This window comes from Centropristis striata, chromosome 1 (assembly GCF_030273125.1).
Source record: "Centropristis striata isolate RG_2023a ecotype Rhode Island chromosome 1, C.striata_1.0, whole genome shotgun sequence".
Classification (NCBI taxonomy): domain Eukaryota; kingdom Metazoa; phylum Chordata; class Actinopteri; order Perciformes; family Serranidae; genus Centropristis; species Centropristis striata.
Window position 1 is genome coordinate 32,496,789 of NC_081517.1, and position 6,233 is coordinate 32,503,021.

Genomic DNA, 6,233 nt, shown 5'->3' on the forward strand with positions numbered 1-6,233 from the left:
CTCCTCCCTGACTTGGATCCCTGCCACTCCTTTCTGTCCCGCATTGGCTGGAGACCGGCCAAGGTGATGAGTCGGTTATTACCGGAAACAAAAAAACACATGGTTCTTTCCAGGGCACATTTCACGTTTCTTACACAGTCATTGCGAGGGAAAACAATAATGTGAAGAAACTGATGGGAAAGCTGGCTGACATTCAAATACAAAGGGGTATTATCAATAAGATGACTATAAATGTTTATGTCAGATATGAGCAGTATTATTGAGCCTCTTCTGACACTTCTTGGTTCGCTGTAATGATGACAGCTCTCACTTGGCAGGCAGGAGTTTCCCTCCAGAAACCAATTCAAAGGCTCATGTTTCCCAGCTCTAATCAGCAGCATGCTCGTCCAGTGGTCTCGCTTTTCCCAGATTTAATCAACTTTATATCCCACTAGAAGTCAATTAAACGCCCATAACGTGGTGGTTAGCAGGAGCAAACATTTATAAAGCCTACACAGCACCTGCTTTTACATCCCAACAATAATTGTATTAAGTTTGTGGTACCGGTCATAACCAAGTATTCAGACTGTTTAATAATTGTTATGCAAAGTGAAGATTTTAAACACTTTCTTATTTTATATAGTGTCCCCAAATTCATCTAAATTAAATAAGTCAAATTTTTTATAAGCATTGCAGAATTTATGTCCAAAATATGTTGCTGTCATCGCCTCCCAAATCCACATTTTTAACAGCTCCAATCACAGATGTATTATATGTTATTATCTTGAATTTTTCGAGGTGGACCTCATCATTTTTTAACCTATACCATTACAGTAATTCAAGTTTGTCTGAAAAATAATCACAAATTCAGGAATTCCTACACACGTCCTTTTCCCAAAACAATGACCCCATAGGTTGTTTTTATTTAAGCATGTCATCTACTCTATTCTACTCTGGTGATCTGTCCTGTACAACATCTATTGCATGTCTGTCTCTCCTGGAAGGGGGATCCCTCCTCTGTCGCTCTCCCTGAGGTTTCATCTTTTTTTCCCTGCTAAAAAGGTTTTTTTTATAAGGAGTTTTTCCCTGGCTGATCTACATTTACATTTTACATTTAGTCAGCAGACGCGTTTATCCAAAGGGACTTACAGGAAAAAAGGGGAACAATCAAGGTATAATGCAATAAAAATCATTATTGCAGCAATAAGTGCTAGTGACAATTCTTTAAACCTCTGAAGTCCAGGAGATTTTGGTTCAAATTTGTCAACTTCCTAAGCATTCATTTCTGTCTCTGTTTAGCATTTTTCAGTCCGTCCTTACATCACATGCATGGCCCCTTTTCCTAAACACAAGTTTGGCTATCGGTCAGATTTAAAAAAAAAATTTAATTACAAGTATAAAGCCTCCAGGAACCCAAAATACAAACAAAGGATATAGGTTTTTATGAAAATTTACCAATTTTTGTCACTATTTATACACACCAAAACAGCGGTAAATATTAAATAAATAAATAACCATAAAAACACCAACATGTCTATTTGCATGTAAATTAAAAATAGCAATAGTTTAGTACAAAGAAAATTCACATTTTAAAAATGGTCTACAAACATAAATGGCACACTGTGTAAAAAGCTGACCTCTAGTGGCTGTAGTATTTTTGGCGGGAGCAAAGGAGCAAGTCAGGTGATGGAGTATAAAGAGTGACAAAGTCCACAGTAGGTCGAGTTAAAGAATGGGTCAAACAAACCAAGACCGCTGTTTGACCAAAAGGTCAACGTTGAGTTATTGTAACTTAGTTACTTACGTAAAAACACATAAATACAAAAATAATGTACTTGGCATACATCACATACGTAACGTATATTAACTTACGTAGGCTTAGTTACATAACAAACATACTTATTTTAACCCAAATCATGATATTTTCCTCAACCGTTCATGCTTGCCATAGCATTCCTAGCACAGTGGTGTGGAAGCCATTACATTTTTCTTACAAAGCACAAAGGCTCCACAAGTTATCAGTCATCATATCAAAACTGAACAAAATAAGATAAACAGTTATGATTGGAAGTGTGTCTGAGCGGGAGAGGGACCAGAAGCATCGGCCAGAGCAAATGACAATGAGCTTGCAGATTCGTCTGGGTTCCCAGGCGAAGATCAGATGATGAACTATTGGTCTTTCAATAAAATTTAAATACTTAAACCATAAAAAGAACTCTTCACAGAAAATCACATTCATGTCATTTTCAGAGCCGCCTGGTGGCTGTGAAGCCACTTAATTCATTTTATGCCTCAGGGCCAGCTCTGCATATTTTAATGTTCGTGTGTGTGTGTTTGGTTATGCGTGTGTTTTATCTTTTGATCTGTGTTTGTTTCCTGTTGCTTGAGGAATATGTGAGAGGACACTGTGACCATTTGTGGGCTTCCCCCCCCCTTTTATTACACACATGATTAATCTATAACCTCACTGTCTCCCTGTGGCTAAATATGCCTTTCTCAGCACATGATGAGGCTAAACAAACCAGAACTTTAATCGATTTGTCTACTTTATTAGTTTGTTGTTGCAGTATAATTCTCTGGAAAATGTGACTAGTAATGGTTTCATTTGGATATCACAAAAAAACTGTGGGGGAATCTAACTTCTGTTAACACACATCCATTCAGAGTGAGATGCCGCTTTGGGACTTTGGATCGTTTTTCTTCCTGATTTTATGCAAAAAGGACCAACTGCATGCTTTTTAGTAAAGATTAGTGGCGCCACAGTCCAGTTAGATCCTGTCCTTGGGGTCATTGTGATGTAACACTACTTTTCCAAAAAATTGTGAAGAAAATTGTGGAAGTTGTTTAAAAATAGGATTATGATTATTTTGGGGAGTGAGAATGATCTATTGGTTATATCTGAGAAGCCCAGGGCGAATGAGGGCAGTTGCAGCCCAACCATGTGCTTGACAAAGTTGCTTTTGCAGACAGCGATGCCTCAAAGGGATGTTTCACATTTTCACCACAAAACATTTAGTTGTTTGTCATCCAAAATTGGGTCGTACGTCTGATGTAAATGCCCACAATGATATGCAGCCTGAGAGCTTAACCCAAACACTTATCTCACTGCTCTTTGCTCAGTAGAATGAACATTAAAGGAAAAGTTTCATATTTTGAGGAATTTGCAGAATAATGGTCTGGTGGAGGGTTATATAAGGATTTAACAGTTAGCATAGCTTAGAACCAAGACTGGAAACAGTGCACTTACATTATACCAAATGTTTCCAACAATGTTTATATCCAGAAAAAGCTTTAGCCTCTAGTTGCTCTAAATTCATGAGAAACACCAAATTCTTGTAAATTATACTCCATGTTACAGCATGGTAACAGTAATAATACCTATCATTGATCCAACTTGAGCATTCTCCAAAAATGATCATGGTCATTGAACAGGGATTGATAAAAAAAATCTATAATGACCTATTGAAATGTGGATTAGTACACCAATATACAAGACGTGTGTCTACTGTTTAAAGTTTAAATGGAGTCTCTAGGTGAAGTTATGCCGTAGAAGTAGACGTTTAAAAATCTCCAATTATTGCTCTTTTTTTTTTAGTTCACCATATTAGATTTATGAGTAGTTGACTCATCTAATTTACTTTCAGACGGGTCAATTTATTAAATTTTTAATTACATTACATTAACTTGCAGCTGCTAGGAATTAAATTAATGAAATAAAACTTTTATAAATTGACCTGTCTGTAAGTTTTTGCTTGAGTCACATGATATAGATTTTTTAACCAGCAATGTTGGTTGTTTAAGATGGAAACAACATCTCCCAGGATTCCATGCTACTTCACAATGTCATCAAAGTCCGTTTATATTTGATTGAGAGACACCTAGAATTAGATATGATATGCTTTATATGCTGTTTAAATAACAATATGTTTGTTAGTGAATATATTAAAGGTGCTAGGTGAATTTCGTTCCCTTTGGGCTGAGCCAGGCTAGCACTTTCCCCCTGTTTTCAGTCTTTGTGCTAAGCTAAGCTAACTGTCAGCAATCTGCTCATCTAAGTCTCAACCCAAAAAAGTGAATAAGCCCATTTACCAAAAATATTGAACTTTGGCTTCAGTGAGGGATTAACGTAAGCAATAAACCTTCTGGTGAATATTCTGCATGTGGACAAAAGAAACCTGCACCTCAAGGTGTCAAAGTACATTCCACCTGTTCACCTGCCCATCGTCCAGCTGCCTGTGGGCTTTCTGAAGATCTCACTGTGTTTGTTTGTGCCTCCATCAGGATCATCCATATGTCTGTTGTCCACTGTGTTCACATGTCATTTGAGCAGTTTATATGCCTTTCCCTATTACATTATTCATCACTGAGGTGAGCGTCTATAGCAGATCTTGGCTGACTCACTATGACTTGGTGTGTATATGAGTGTGTGTGTGTGTGTGTGTGTGTGTGTGTGTGTGTGTGCAGCCACAGCATGACTCACTCAGTGCTTTTAGACAGATGAGGACAGCGGTCTCATAGAGGGCAATGGAGGTTTTATACAAGAAAAATAGCCACTTAGATTAGATTACGTAATGAAAAACATTCCCTATGTCTCTCTTTCCCTCTCTCTCTCTCTCCATCTCTCCTGTTCTCTTTCACCTTCCCCTCTCTCCCTCCTCTTTCTCCTCTCTCCTCTTTAGTGACGCACACACATACACACACACACACACACACACACACACACACACACACACACACACACACACACACACACACACACACACACATCCTAACTCAATCACCTACAAATGGATCTTCACACCCTCAGGCAGGCATGTACGTACACCTTCTTTAGCTGTTTCCACAAAACCACAGGAGACAGACATGAGAACGCACACACATACTTGTATACACACATTACAACTCGAAGAATACCTCATCGTTTCTCCTGTCAATGATCGGCCAAATGCTCAGCATAACCTTTCTTTCCCCTGATGCAATCCAACACTATTCTCTGTCTGCTGACTGGGCGTTATAAACCTGATATCTGTTTCCATTTGTCTTCTCTCTCCTTTAATACATTCACTGCAGTAGAGTTTTTTTTAAAACCCACTCTGTGTGGTTGTTAAGTGTCCATCAATGGTTCAATTGTGGTGTGTCACATATCAATTATGACCTATTGCAGAGATAAGAGGTGTTTGGAAAAAAAAAATTCCTCAGAGGAACAAGGTACATCTTAGATACAATTTGATGTCATTTACTTGGATTCAATCTCTTAAATGGAAATACTCCAGAGAAAAAATAAATACAATAAAAATACAAAATTTCAGAAAATTTAAAAAAAAAGTGCAAATGGGCTGTGCATGTGAGTGATTTATACATGGTATGTACTTCATATAATTCAAACAGGTTTTATTTAACAGAGTCACATCTGAAAAGGTGATTCTGGCTTGTCCGATTGGGGAGATCTTTGGTTGCAAGAGTGTCCAGAATATCCAGAGTCTGAGGCAGGTCGCAGTCGAAGAGGCTGAGGTCTTGGAGCTTGGCACTGGACGTATGGAGATCTGAGCACAAGGAGAGACAGGGTAAATAATATATAGAACAGGATTTTCAAGAGAGAGAGGATGACATGCAGCAAAGGGCCACAGAATCAAACACAGGTCGCTGTGGTCAAGACTTGGATGTGAGCTCTACCAGGTGAGCTACCAGGGCACCCTGACTCTGAAGGTTGAAGAGGGGTTTGTTCTTATATCATTCATAGCCTGACTAATAGGATAATGCCTCATTTCCATATTGAAACATCATACTTCAGAAAAATTGTAATACAAAAAAATAATTGTCTAATTAAAATAGTTGATACAAGCATTTTGTGAAATATAGTTTTCTGCTTTCTGTCAGAGTTCAATGGATCACTGTCATATCTGTTTATCTTTGTAATCGGTACAAAAACCAACAAACCAAAAAGGCAGTTTGATGTTTTCAGGTGGTTCTGTGCTGGACTATTTCTTGGCCAGGCAAGAATTGTCCTGGCGTCTCCACTGGTTACCTGGCAAGAAACTGTCAAAAAAACGGACTGTGAGTTTTTACACCTCCATTTTTGTACCAATTAAACAAATAAGATACAGCGTGCTTGTTGGTGAGCTTCAGAGGAGGTGGAAGGTGGATTGTGTTACCTTGAAAAGAGCCAGGCTAGCTGTTTTTACTCTGTTTCTAGTCTTTGTGCTAAGCTAAGCTAAGCTAACTGGCTGCTGGCTGTAGCTTTATATTTACTGTGC